Below are 15,033 nucleotides of genomic sequence, written 5' to 3' on the forward strand. Positions count from 1 at the left end.
ATGCAAGGCTGTTGTAGCTCTGATGCAGCTGTGTCCTGATGAAGCAGGGTAATATGCATACTGAGTCTGTGTTCAGAATGGAATATTATCTTATGCTTACTGAATACGGCATACTACTTTTTACTTTCTTTCTTAAACACTAAGTGAAAGAATAGGTATTATAAAACAACAACAGTTGTTTCAATCAGGCATTGTCACAAGGCCTCAAATGATTTGTAATAATTTCTGCAATTTATAATGATCAGATTAAAAAAGAATAGGTCTTGTTGTGTCCATTTTTGCCATAGACTCTCTTAAACGATAATCTGAAATATTGTGATACACTATATGTTTAGCTTTACCGTGTGAAATTATAATGTGTCAGGCACAAATCCATGATTGGAACGAGCCATTATTCATGTTTTCAGTCCGTAACATGCAGAGGATCACAATGCTGTTCCTCAAACACAGGATTAGGCCTGATGCCCGGCTGTGAGAATGCACAACACAGAAGGCTGGCTGAGATGCAGATATACTGTATGTAAATACATTTGCTTTAGATAGACCATATTGTGTTGTGTAATCCATAATGGCATCTGTCTAGTTTGATTCTGCTAAGCGGCAGATAATGTTGCATATCATTTTGACCAATTTTTTGGTCACAATCCACCAAACAGGTGACACTGTGTAACTCTAGTATTAGTTCTTGGACACTGCTATCATTTTAGGCAGTTCTCAAAACTCTCTTAACTGTTGGCATCTGTGGTTTCTGTCTTTACAGCAGAAAAAAAGGTTTGTTTAGATTATTACAGTGTTATTCATGGCTCTTTTAATAGCTGTTCCCTGACAGTGTTTTTTTGTTTTTGTTTTGGGTGACCCAAAATGGTTGTTTAATGGCTTTGCTGTGAACCCCCTCTATCTGGAACCTTTATTTTAAGAGTGCTGTTTAAAATGCGATGAACTTTGCCTACTTAAGCCCATTTTCACAGCAATCACTTGTTTTAGACATGATTTAATCCCACTAAAGAGAAGAAGCATGATTAAATTGCCGCAGTACTCTGTGGATAACTATTTAGATGAAAGCACTCTTGGTCATTGCATTGCAGGCACTTATTGAGCCAATAAAACATTGTTTTTCAGGCTGAGAGAAACCTTCATCAAAATCCAATAAATATGTGTGGGGTTTTTCCCTCCATCTCCTGAAACTATAAAAATCTCAGCGGTGAATCAGGCTGACTCATTCTTTCATGTGACAACGACGGGATGACATTCTACTACAGTGTAGTCTGCAGTTCCAGTCAGGTTTTGGCAGGAGACATGATAGTTCCAGTGAATAAAAATGTTCAGTGCAGTGATACATTACTGAAAACATTTACAGCTTTCACTAAAAGCTTGAAAGAAATCAGAAGGAGGACATGGCCTGTCAGCATCACCACATGACCCTATTTTGTGTCATGCAGGATTTTTAAAACCTGTGAAGCATCTGTGTACTACCCTATCCTTAACTCTTTGTTTTGGTAGAGTGAACTGCAAAAGTTATATAACTGCACAAATTACAGATTTTCAAATAGTTGTATCTCAGCCAAATATTGTCTTATTCTAATAAACCATACATCAATGGAAAACTTATTTATTCGGCTCACCCTTATGACTGGTTTTGTGGTCCAGGTTCACATATGTATGCTACAGCAATAAATTAGAGATTTCTATTTTGCTTAGATACAAAAATTTAATATAAATATAAATATAGATTACTGCTGCATATACAGTATATAAAGTATACTGTAGTACTGCTTAATAATATATTTACATTGATTGATTTAAAAATTAAACCAAAATAAATTACAATTAAATCTTTAGAACGTTTTAATTCAGTTAATTGTTTTAACCAAATAGCCTACTATTTTTTTTTAAGATTATTAAAATATATATAAAAATGCAACATATAATTATTTATAGTACAGTTTTACAAAATATTTATTTTTCCCACTAAGATAGGACTGATCAGATTCAGAACTGACAGCAAGCGAAGTGGGAGAGAGATCAGAAAATTTCCACGAGTGGATTCGAACTCGGGACACCCATGTCTGCCTGCTGCCCAAAAGGCTATCAAATGTAGGCTACTGCAATTTATTAGACAAGTGCACTGCTCTCGTGCATGAAGTAACTTACACGTTTTCGAATCTTTACCATACTTCACTAGTATATCATTCACTATAAAAACTATAATGTGATTTAATATCTGAGAAGCTCCTGCATCCACATCACCGTCAGAGCTCTCGCGCGCGCCTCCCTCCGCGCTCTCTCGGCAGCGGTGACGTCACCCGTGCATTGATTCGCGCTGGCAGAGAGCGAGAGCTTGAACAGACCGAGGGTAAGAGAGAGAGCAGCAGCCTGGGCCCACGGACAAAAACTCGCCGAAAAGGATTAACATTCGCTACGGATCGTCCCACCAATCCAAGTCTGCAAACAGAGTGTGTTTTTCTGCTTTCCTAAAGCCCGATCTGTCAGGAGTTACAGCAAGGTAAGAAGAAGAACACACTAAAATAGAGTAATAAAGGCTCGCTTAAAGTTGCCTTGGTGTGCTTTCCGAGCAAAAACTGTGATCCCTATCGCGTCTGTATTAATTTAGTTTCTATATCGAGAGGATTTGTGCACATGGTGCATTTCAAAATGAGAAAGAAACAGAAGCACTTTGAGTGATTGTCTGTCTCGCGCTCGTCTTTTGTCTTTAACAGCTCTGTTGCCACAATAGAGATCTCAACCGCCTCCTTAAGTTGCTGGATTTGACACAGATTCGTGTAACAGTGAGGATCATCTGTCGATCGATATAGTTGAAATTCCTCTTTTGGTTTGTCTTTGTTTTAATGCATCCTATTAGAGAGAGAATGAAATGATGGCTGCTGAGAATGTCCATTGTCATTCCGCGCCATGGAGCCACAGCCGCTCTCCCTGATATACATCCAGAGCCGTGAGGGATGATTGGATGGAGTGGAGTTTATTGTTTATATATAAATGTTAGACACTGAGGTGAGAGTGTTATGAATGAATAAGCATGGCAAGAAGTGAACGTTACTTCACTGGAAGTGAATGAAACTTGGATTTTGATGTAAAGTGAGATTGGCTTAAATGGTCTTCAAACCTCATGCTGTATTTTATATGCTTCCCTTTTACTTTATAATTTTTTTTTTTTTTAACTGGAAGTGACACTAAACAGAAAAAAAAAAAACATTCCTATACTAAGTCATACATTGTAAAACGTGTGATTAATGTTCAATGCATATTTCAGGACCCTTAAGCTGTCCTTATGACATGAAGACATTGCTTAAATGATGGCAAATGAATGTGCTAAATGCAGTTAAAGATGATCATTTGAAAAGTTGGGATCCAGAGAAAGATTTATTGCATTTAATACACTGTCTGATTGCTGTTATTATTTTAAAATGGTTTCTTTCATGCCCAAAGCAAACATGGCGTCTCTCGTGATTTACAGTTGTTGTGGTTTTTCTACATTTATGGTCAGGTTCTTGATATTATTCCTTTCCATTTCCCCTTCACAGACTCTTGGTACTTGCATACTTCCTAGTATTATGATAATTGAATTTTACACCAGTCAGGAATCAGGATTTCAACTCCTCGGCTTATGTGCTGTAAGTGGCTCAAATACTAGGCTACTATGAAGACAATAATCCTATTTTTATAGTTTCTCATGAAACATCCTTAGAGGATTGGAAAAGCTAACCTGCTTATACTTTCTATGCAACGCTGGTACTTGTGTTGTATTCCTATCACATTTACAAAACTCCCAAATCCTATGTGTTTCAGCATTTTTTCTTTTTGAGTTATGTATCGATTATAATGTACGATATGTCAATTTTCAGTTTCGACTGATTTCAGGTTTCACTCTGATCACACCCATTACTGACGTTTCTTTCACGAGTCGTGATCTGTAATGTTTCTGCCTTGCTTTGACAGGTAAGTGGAATCTTAGGCATGAGTCATGACGACTGAACATTATGAAACTCATATGTAAGTGTCACGTAGTGTCTGTCATTGCGCAACAAAAGACAACATAACTGAGCTTACGTAATGCACCAGGCACATTCTGCCATAAACAGGATCCCATTGGCAAGGAAAACCTGGAAACGTCAGGGAATTTTGATGCAGATGTTATGGATATTTTCTAGATTTTTCTAAAGACATAAAAAGCTTTTTATCAGTGCAACTTTTAATCATTTACCCGAAATTGTCATTAATTAGTTGTTCCAAACTCATATGAGATTCAACCCTCTTATGCACACCTTGGCTATTTAATCCCCAGTGGCTAGTACATGTTTTTGTTTACTTGCCAGACAGACACACACACACACACACACACACACACACATATATATATAAAAATACATTTATTAAATGGCACGGTCTTTTAAATATCTGAAAACAAACTTTTAACATCAGTCAGTCAAGCATTATAATAATCAAGTATTATTTAATAATATAAATTTAGTAATTAGAAATAAACTTGTTAACCATGTTTAAATGCGTATTAGTCATTTTAAATGAACATCACTAGACGGGGTGGTGCTTTTTTGGTCATACAGTGTTTCTGTAAAAAAAAAAAAAAATACTGATAAGATAATAATGATACGAATTCTACTAATAAGAACTATAAAATGCACCAAGTATTACTAAGGATTAATAAGCTGCTGGATTCATGAATATTAATCAGGTTTTGTGTGTTCACTTGAACTGATTTGCTGAAATCAAAACAGAGACTGAGATTGCAGCCAATGAGATTGCTGTTTGCGCATTAGCTCCGCCCACTACTGGAGAACCCGGCAGTTCTTAAAAGCTGAAGAATTCCAAGGGAACGCTGTTATTTTACAGCAATAAAATACACCAAAGAATATAGTTTACATGCAGTGCGTCAGTTCTTTATTTCTCTCTCTCTTTCTGTGAATTTGTGTGAGACAAAGCGACGCCGAGTCGTGCGCCTTCACACTAGAGTTTAAGGTACCTCAAATGCAGGTGCGATGCACATTCAATCAGTTTAACAGGAAAACAGTACAAATCGCTTGACTGAGAGTGAAACTCTGAAATGCTCAGTCAGAGTGTTTGGCGAGTGAAAATATACATGTGCTAAACTTATACTTAGCCTCAAACTCACACACTGGCGAGTAAAATCTGAGAGTTTATTAGCCATTGGCTAATATTAGACATCATTTAGCAACCAGCATGAAGATTTAGTCACATTTGCGAATGATTTACTCGTGATGTAGAGGGTGGCCGAGCAGTTGCTAGTGGTATTATCAAGTGCTCACAGAATCTTTATTTTTGGGCGAACTGTCCCTTTAAGCATCTTTTCCCAATTCATATTTAAGAACAGTTGTAAAAGGTTTTGAAATGTGTCACTTATTAGGTTAAATTTGAAAACAACACTGCCATTACAGTGTGCTCCTCCTTGTATCCCTGTGGCATAAGAAAGGAATCTGAATTCTCCTTTAGTCCTGAAATAGTCCCAGAATAGTCCAAAAATGTCCCGGGTGCTCCTGTTACTGATCTCATTTACAAATGTGCTGTTTTCTGGACCAGGGCTCTGGAATGTGCTGTGCACACGCTACTCTCTCAGTACCAGCCACCAGTCCCCAAACAAAAGACTGTTCAGTCAAACCGTTCCTCTCCATTTGAGGCAATTTTGAGCTTTGCCATCTCTAGCACATGGCTAAAACTTTCAGAGTTAGCTCACTGGTATGTCCACAGTCTTCGAATGACGGAATCTGCCATCATTTATGATTTTTTTTTTGTATGTTAAGTTACAGTCTGTAAAGGCAAGAGATTTAAATCTATTAGTGCTGTCAGTCCTTGTTCAGAAATGCGGTACTTGGTGATTTACAGATGAGTCAGTCAATTAGAGACATGTTTGGTTTTGCAGTTCCAGACATGATTTGTTTGAAATTATAGTTCACGTTGGTTGGTAATTGTGTCCGGCTTAAAAATCTTGCAAGGCAAGTGTTTTCTGCGTCTCTCAGCTGGTTTACGCCAACATCTCCGCAACTGGCTCCCTCGGAACTCTGGCCTGAATGTACTTGAACTTTTCTATAAAAGGCTGTAATTATAGTGTTTATGGATTTGGCAGGGTCATGCAAGTATTCGGCGTAACCGCAGATAGTTAGTGGTATAGTATTTTGTAAATGTATTGATTTATCACATACTGGTGGTTAAAGCAACGCGTTTTCCCTCGCTGGGTGGATGTCCACTAAAAGTTTGGAAGTTTGTATAGTTGATGTTCATGGTGCTCACATTTTTGTGAAATTACTCTATTTTAAACTCTTGATGTAAACCTACAGAATGGATCTGGATGGAATGAACAAAAATACCACGTATCATCGTTCTGTAAATTTAGATCATGTGGGGAGAGAAAGGCTCACATCTGTGACATTATGTCACAGTGGAGTTTGTGACTTTTAGCTGGAAATAGCTTTTTTTTTTTTTTTGGTGACCTACAGAAAATTGTAATCTTTCCCCAAAATAATAGAAAGAGAAGGCCCAGATTGCCGGCCCCTGAGACAGACGTCCCTGCTTATAGAGCACACAGATGATGGTTAAAGGTCAGGCCAGAGTTTTGTTATTTTTACCATAATCATTTGTAATCTGGAGCGGCTTTTATGCGTACAGCTGATTTTAGCAATGATGGAACTGAATAGGTTGACGTGCTTCTGCTGAGAAAGAGGATTTATCCTGTGCAGAATGCGGTGCTCCTGAAATGTGTTATTCCTCTGGTTGGATGGGATTGAAAGGCCACGTATGTTTTTTTTTCTCTTTAGCACTGTTTTTTATAGGTCATATGTGGAGACTAAAGAGATTTGACTGTGAAAGCGATCATGGTCCATTATTCCAGAGACTGTTCCTCTCGATCAGCAAAAAACTACGCTTTTTTTCCCTCATGGAATATTCAGTGCCTGCAAAGCCACTAGGAAAGATGACTGTATGAAAGTCTCATATAGGCAAAAATTCAATGCAGTCTTATGGAAAAAGATGACTATTTTATGAGATGGAGATATCACATGAATTTGTACATGGTAATGGTATGCAAATTAACTAATTTTAGAAATACCCTTTCATATGAAAACAAAATCATATGAATAAGCCTCCAATTATTCAAAACATAAAATCATTTTGAATTGCCGTGAGGTTGTGTTATATTTTTAGAAATTTAAGGGTGCGTTCACACTTGTAGTTTGCTTCTCTTGATTCATTTGGTCAGGACCAAAAAAGAATATTATACATTTGGTCTTGATCCACTTTGCGTTTACACTGGCAATTTTGACAGCAAACCTCAAGATACCGAACCTACAGGCATAGTCATACGTTCACAAACCATGTGGTTGGGTTGAATGACGGATATTTTGTGACAGAACTTACAGAACAATTAGATGTGTTCAAAGTGGCACTACGCAGACCAATCGGATTATAACATCAAAGTCTAATATGTTTGTGGACTAAACTTGCTCATTCTTGCATGAACATATCATTTTATTTTTACCACCTGTGAACTGAAGAAGACGATGGTTTACTGGCTTGTAGACATGACACTATGATGATGACCAGATGTTAAATACGACAAAATTCACAACAAAAGACAAAGTTTATAGCTCATCGTCAGGCTTTTTTCCCATTTTGTCCAGAAGCCTCCTTTAGCTATGTTTTCCATGCAGATTTAGTTTTCGATCTGGGTGTTCTGTGCCATTGTGGTGGCATCCGTTTAGAAAGGGCAATTTATTTAACGAGGGCATTGTTTTGTTAATTGTGTTTTCATTAAGGGAGCAAGGTTTGTTGACCATGAGGAATGTTCTTAAGAGTAACTATTATCAGTTAAGGAGATTTTTACAGAGGAGCTCTACATCATGTGAAAACTCACTGGGAAATTGAACTAGACTTTGTCCCTTGGCTGAACCTCTTTCTTTCACAAGCTTTCCAGGGACTATCACAGACTTATATAGCTGTATAGAGCATCTTTCTCTTCCTGGCTTTGTTTCGTCTTTGCTGGATTGCAGCCCTGGCTGCTGCTTCCATTCATCCTCTGATCACTCTTTTTACTGTCAGACCTCCTCTAGCAAGAACTATGAAAAAATTTGGTTTGTATTGCAGGTAATTATAAACCCCGACAGACAGGAAGACACTATTCGGCTGACTGGGGCTATAAGACGACAAATCACTGTTTTGCATTTGTTTATTGATTTATTAATTTTAGATAATAAACTATTTGACATTAAAAACAATGTGAATATGACACCATGAGTCTATGCTCAGCAACGAGCCAAAGCAGCTCTTCTGATTGGCTGAAATTCTCTAATCTCTAAACAGTCCCGCCCACTACCTCTACAGATGCACAAATCACTTTTGAACCAAATATCTCGGTGCAAAAGGGAGAGCGCGAAACTTGTCACTTGAAAGCGAAAGACGGTGTTTGAGATTCATCGCAGCAGATTCAAGCAGATGTAATTATGTACTTTGTGTTTGTGTTCGAAAAATATACAAGACATTTCTGAGAAAATATTTTACAAGTGTGCAACTCTCATTTGATGAATTCACGTATTGATTTGCGGATGTTCAACATTTCTCCACGACTTCACATTTCTTGATGCGGGTGTGTAAATGCGTTTTGCACCACATTCACGGCAGCAATTGTTTCATAAATGTGAGCGTACGAGTTTCTAAATGTGTGATTTGTAGAATAGGATTTGTACACCTGCAATGAAGAATTTGAGAAGGTCTAACTGTTGTGTTGTGTTTGTGGGAGAGAAAAAAAGTCTACAGGTTTGCAACTCTTAAAACTTTTCTCTCTGTGACTTAAAATTTACTGATACACATCTGTGGCTTTTCTTTACAACTACAAATCGCACTGCCACAGGTGTTCAGTTGTTTTGAATCAAAAATAACTTCATATTTTTTCCCTCATGACACTACAACCTGAACAATTTTTACATGACGAAGTCCTGATGGTCGAAACGTTGCTTAAGTTTGACTTTTTTTGTCTTGCACCTTAGACACCTTTTTTTTTCATTTGTAACTTTTATTTTCTCTATAAGGCCTATATAATTTGATAAACATAATAACATATTTTAAAAAATATTCAATTACATTTGTTTGTCGGTTGCACCAAATTACTTTTTGGTAGATAAAACATATTGAATAAAGCTATTGAATTGATTTTGTCTTGAGAAATCATGATGAAATATTATTTGACATTCTTTTGTTTCCTGGCAGACAGATAAAACTTTCTACATCCTGGCTTGCAGAAGTTCTAGTACAATCTGATTGGAACCTGTCATCTTTGTGCTTTCCAGTTTTCTTAGCAACATGCGTCAGGTGGCCAGTGAACCGAATCCGTGACCATGCCACCGAAAACTATTTGTCTATTTGTTCTGTCTATAACCTCTATCATGTCTCTCCATAAACTGGTCTAGCAAGGTGATTGTGTTTTCTCATACTAGCAGATATCAGTCCTAATCTTTCTTATAAAAGGTTCCATCATCTCCCTGTTAAATATACTGTATATGCACTTTGTGCACACACATTCTTAAAGGTTCACAGATGCATCCCTTCTGCTTGGGAAGAACATAATCAGAAGCAACTTTCTTTTTAGCATCCTATTTCCTTTTACACCGAACTGATCATTAATTCATTTTCCAGTCTTAAACACCCTGTGAAGGGCTTCTTGAGCTGTAATTAAGGGTCGCCGGCTCTTAACTGCATGGCTAGTTTTGAATTTCCTCAGAGAAATGGCCATTCTTACCTGGACTGGGTGGTGCGGCACAGGTGTGAATTCAACTCCACCTCTAAGTGCTTCATGCAGCTCGGAGTGAGCAGCAGATTTGGGTCCTGCCGGCCTCTTTCCCTGTTGATTCAGAGCCTTCTCCTGTCCTCCCCCTCGCTCACACAGGCCCATGCTGAAGAACAGAAAGCGTCCTCAGGTGTAGCTAGAAGCTTTAAGTTTTTGTCCATCTGATGAAAATGGCTGTTGCATAATAATATCTGCATTCTTAGAACAAAAAAAATTAAATTCTGTCATCATTCACTCACTCTCATGTCATTCCAAACCATGATGACTTTGTTTCTTCAGTGGAACACAAAGTAGCATCTTTTAAAGCAAATACCTTGTTTTTGTCCATAATGTGAAAGCCAATGGGGTCCAAAAGTTTCAAGCACCATTAAAGTAGCGTTACACTAATCCATACAAATTCAGTGGTTTAGTCCACATCTGCTGAAGTGATATGATTACTTTGTATGATGATCGATATGTTTATTTAAAAAATAAGTACACTGATCTTTATATATCAAGTGTTTTAGAAGCTAGAACATAGATATTGAAATGGATGTGTTGACCATAGCCACATGTTGGAGACAGTGGAGGTTAATTGTCTATGAATAGGTAACCAGGGGCTGTGTGTTTGTGTGTGAATAGCTTCAGAGCTCCACAGCCCAAGGCCTGACCACTCATAGTCAGCCTCTGAAATAAAGGTCATGACCACAGATTTGTGCTGTCAACCGCATAGAAGAAGAGACGGGAGATTGAGCTTGAGGGAGGGAGAGCGATAGAAGCAAAGGAGGAAAACGGAGGAGTTCACATAAGAGATTCACACACCAAACAAAGATGTACCAGAGGGACGGAGAGCAAGAGGCAGGAAGTTGAGCTTTGTGTGCTGTCACTGTCAAGTTTGATTCTGTTGGTGCAGTAAGTGTTTGCTGCTTTGTTTTGTCAGAGGGTTTGTTTGGAGCGGTGCTGATGGCTGTTGCTCCAGTTCATTTAATTAACTTGGTTTTCTGCTTGCATGAAGGGTGTTTCTGAGGACCTTTTAACAATAGTTGAGAAGCTCTCTGTATTTCTGTTGGGTGTTTGAAATGGTAGAATTTTGCCCAAACAGCCATTATTGCCCAAGACATTTCAAAAATGGAAAAAGCATTTTGCGTGATATTTACTCATTTGTATATGCACCAATATTAACTGCTCTGTACAGTACATAGAAATAAACATCAATCCATGTACACTACATTGAGATATAGTTTGGTTTATAAACATCTTTAAATGTTACTTTTGATAAATGTATGTCCTGATTGTATAAACTATTGCTAAAAAAAAACAAAAAAAAAAAACACATTTGACCAAGACTTTTGAACAGCAGAGTATGTTTTTGCTAAAATAAATATATTTTAAGCAAAACTAATGTTGCCTAAACAATTTTGTTAAAACAAAACATAAAATGCTGTTCTATTAATACTCTGAAGTGGACAGTTGAAACAAACTGATCGGTGGAAATGATCAAGCTTCTCAGCTCTAGTGAAGATTTTTCTGTTGAGGTTTATTTATTTCTAACCCCTTACATATGAAACCATCCACACTAATGGGCAAATAAAAAGTGCATTATAATTTAGTTGACTGTATCAGTTCACATTGAATATATAATTATCATCTAATATCCTCCTCAGCCCTGGTCCCTATATAACTAAACACACTCTTGCTTATTGAGAAAACCATAGCAAGCTTTCTGAGGATACCTTAATCCCTTCTGGAAAGCCAGAATTTGATACCGTGGAATCTTTCTTTATCTCAATTTTTCAGGGAACGGATGTACTGTAGGACCCAGCATAAGTTATCATTAAGCTGTGTTTACATCGAGAGTTACGTGATACTACATGTTCTCCATCTCCGGACCTGTTCCCTCTAGTAAATGAACTTTAAACATGGGTGAGGTTGTATTCGCTTCAGCAGTGCCACCAGTTTCCGTGAAATTTCTCCTCTAATAAATTTCACCTTTGTTTCGAAAGACAAAACAGCTTGAACTCTTACCCAGTTTCTTATAAACTGTGACTGAGCCTGATAGACAATACCATTATCTCTTGGTTTATCTTTTTACTTCTTCTCCCCAAAGGTTTTTTCTTTCTTTCTGTCCTCTGGTACCTCTTTACCTTTTGGGAGACTGTCTTAAATCTCTATGTTCTAACCAAACCTCATTCATGCCATAATCTGCAGGTCACTTGTGCTTGGAAACTACTTTTTAAAGCTTAACATTGTGACCCAGCAGTAGAATTTACTGTAGATATACTTGCTCCAGATTTTAGCTCCAGAACCTATGTTTATTATGTAGTCTAAAGTTAACTTGACTGCTTCTAGCTTACCAGTATGTATCCAAAAACTCTCATGCATGAACTTTGTATTCAGACTTTGACTATTGGAATAAGGGTTGGTCCACTTTGCAACTTATTCTGCAGACCAACCATTTACACTTTAACGAAGTTCACAGCTCATCAATGATGCCACAATAGACAGTGAAAGAAACTTCCCACAAACTCAGATTAAGGGCCTGATATACTAATGACAAAGTTCTTTTTTGTCCTTTATGTATGGAAGGGCTTTTCTCTCAATAAAATAATTAAACAACAAAAATGACCGTGTTGAGAAAACAGTAGTTAAGAAAGCATGTGATCATGATGTGTAAGTGTAATACATGTGATAGATTGCTTTACAGTATAAAATAGGGCCCTATAAATTCGGTTGTATTTTTTCCTAAATTCCGTTTTAATTATTTTTGCAAATTCCTTTTTTTTCTGGATTTTTTTTTCGTTTAAAATTTTCGTACAAAATGAACATGGAACAATACATTTATTAATCTATGTTAATTTTAGTTAATAAATTCAGTGTTTTAATTTTAAGTTTAAATCAGTGTTTGTTCATGTTTTTGTTGCTGTCCACATGAAAACAGAAGGGCGGGGTTTTCAGATTTATCCACTCTGGGACCCGGTTTAAAAAAAATATTGGTTTCACTCTCCCAAAACTCTGGATTCATGTGGACAAAACACATATACGATACAAAATGTATGCGTATACAGCATAACCTCAGTGTGGATGAGGCCTTAGTAATCCTGAAGACCTTGATTAGCTTGTTCAGGTGTGTTTGATTAGGGTTAGAGCTAAACTCTGCAGGACAGCGGCACTCCAGGACCGATGTTGCCTATACCTGCACTAGAGACTTATGGGGCCTTTAAAGATTTAACCTGGCAAATTTTAGATTTTTTTGTTTCTCAGAAGCTCTGCTAAACGAGATTTAGTTTCCAAATTGTTTGTAGTAATTCAGACAGCTATTGCTATATTTTGTGCACTATGCACCGGTTACTAGACTGCGTGTGGTCCATAAGTGTGCCGTCTTCGAATGTCTGGAGATTGTGTGTGTCTGATCTTAGCTAAACTGTTAAGACTCCCCTTTGTCCATGTCCCAGTGGTAGATCCCATCAGCCCACTGCTTTGTGTAAGTACCCAGCACTCTCTCTCTACTGTGTTCACTGGCCTTGCCCTGCTTGTGCTGCAATGTGAATTGCATGTCGGCTGAGTGTGCAAAACACTTCTTCTTTATTCATGAAGGGAAAGGAGTCCTACAGAGAAAGAGAACACACACGCTTTCTCACTCACGGCACTCTCTCATGGAAGCACATGAAGATATTTGCTGATGAAGCTGAGGCTTATGTTTGTTGGGCTAATGCCACGAATGTGCTTGACTAGTTGACTAGTCCTCCATCAACCAGTCGACTAGGGGGATAAAAGTCACTTGAGAGAATTCAGCTTTTAGGCAGTTAGCATGGTATAAAACCTTTTCTGAAAGCCATCAAAGGACCACTTTTGTAACGGATTCAAAGAAATGAGATAGACATGAAGCCCGTAGACCCTCATGATTGTGTTTTTATGACAAAGCAAGATCAGTTTAAGGTTGTTCAAAATCATGTGGTGCGACTCCAAAAATGTTATATTTCCAAATGTATAAATAGTGCATAAATACAGTTTACCATGTAAAAATATGCACTATAGTACAACATTTTGATAACGTTTATTTAAAAAAAGTTTGTTATTGATAAGGTGTTGTCTTCTAGTCAATAGTCAACCACATATTTCCTCTTTTGCACCATAAAGCCGATTATTCCATATAATATCCATATACATTCCAAATATACTGTACACTATAGTTCAAAAGTTTGGGGTCAATAAAAAAAAAAAGATAAGGAAATAATACATTAAGAACCCATTACATTAAAATGACAGTAAAGAAATGTATTATTTTTTCAAAATATTTCAGTTTCAAATAAATGCTGTATTTTTATCTCTACTCAAAGTAATGTACCACATAAATACTAAGCAGCACAACTGTTTTCAACTTTGATAAGAATAATGTTTTTTTTTTTAATTAGATTACTGGAGTAATGGCTAACTGTAAATTCAGCTTTGCCATCACAGGAATAAATTACATTGAAAATGACATTTTTAAAACAATTACTTTATATTGTAGTAGTATTAGTAGTAAAAAAAAAATATTTTTTTTAATCTATACACTCACATTTAGTCTCCATTTGGCCTTCTGCCTCAAATGGAGAATCCAGCTTGTGTCATTGTTGGTGGGAATTTTCCTTGATATTCTAGGGGAAAGGGGAAAAATACACGCATCAGTGCTATTTATAGATTTATGATGAGAAGTTTTCCTATGGTGTTTTTAGATGTGTTTTCAGACAGCTTTGCTCTGTGGTTCTAGCCTTGGAGGTTAAACAGCACAGCATCAAACCTGGAACTGCTCAGCTGTGAATGTGAGTATGGGCCGCAGCTTTGATGGATGTAACAGACTGGAAGCCGAGGGGTAAATCTCTGTGAGCCTTGGTGCTGTACGTATAAATGAGAATGGAAAAAATGAGTATGAATGGGACAGAAATGACCTAACCTGAACCTGCACTGTGGAGACCAGAGTCTTGGGCTGTTGCCAAATCTCCTGTTGTTTTGTTTGACTGCAGTTTCACCGATGTGGTATGTTACCGTACTATTTATTTGTACACACGCTCACACGTACACAGTCACAAACTTCACAAAAGCTAAACAAAGCAAACACATTCAAATTACTTCCTTTGTGTGTTAAGGGTGTGGACGAGCACAGGAGATCTGAAGAGGAAAAAAGCCATCTCTAGTACAAATCAGTGGGCAAAATAATTAAATGGGTCATATAACATTACTAAAAAGGAACA

At 37.3% G+C, this 15,033-nt stretch overlaps 1 protein-coding gene across 1 annotated transcript in view; it reads left to right on the forward strand.

The window, feature by feature from the left end:
• The first annotated feature begins 2,307 nt into the window (after positions 1–2,307).
• LOC113108906 (cytoplasmic protein NCK2-like) overlaps positions 2,308–15,033 on the forward strand; it is a 57,762-nt gene continuing 45,036 nt past the window's right edge. The window contains exon 1 of the mRNA XM_026272320.1: positions 2,308–2,503. The gene's annotated coding sequence lies outside the window, so the exon portion shown is untranslated. The remainder of the gene's footprint in view (positions 2,504–15,033) is intronic.

The sequence above is a fragment of the Carassius auratus genome, chromosome 9, assembly GCF_003368295.1.
Source record: "Carassius auratus strain Wakin chromosome 9, ASM336829v1, whole genome shotgun sequence".
In the NCBI taxonomy this organism is placed as follows: Eukaryota; Metazoa; Chordata; class Actinopteri; order Cypriniformes; family Cyprinidae; genus Carassius; species Carassius auratus.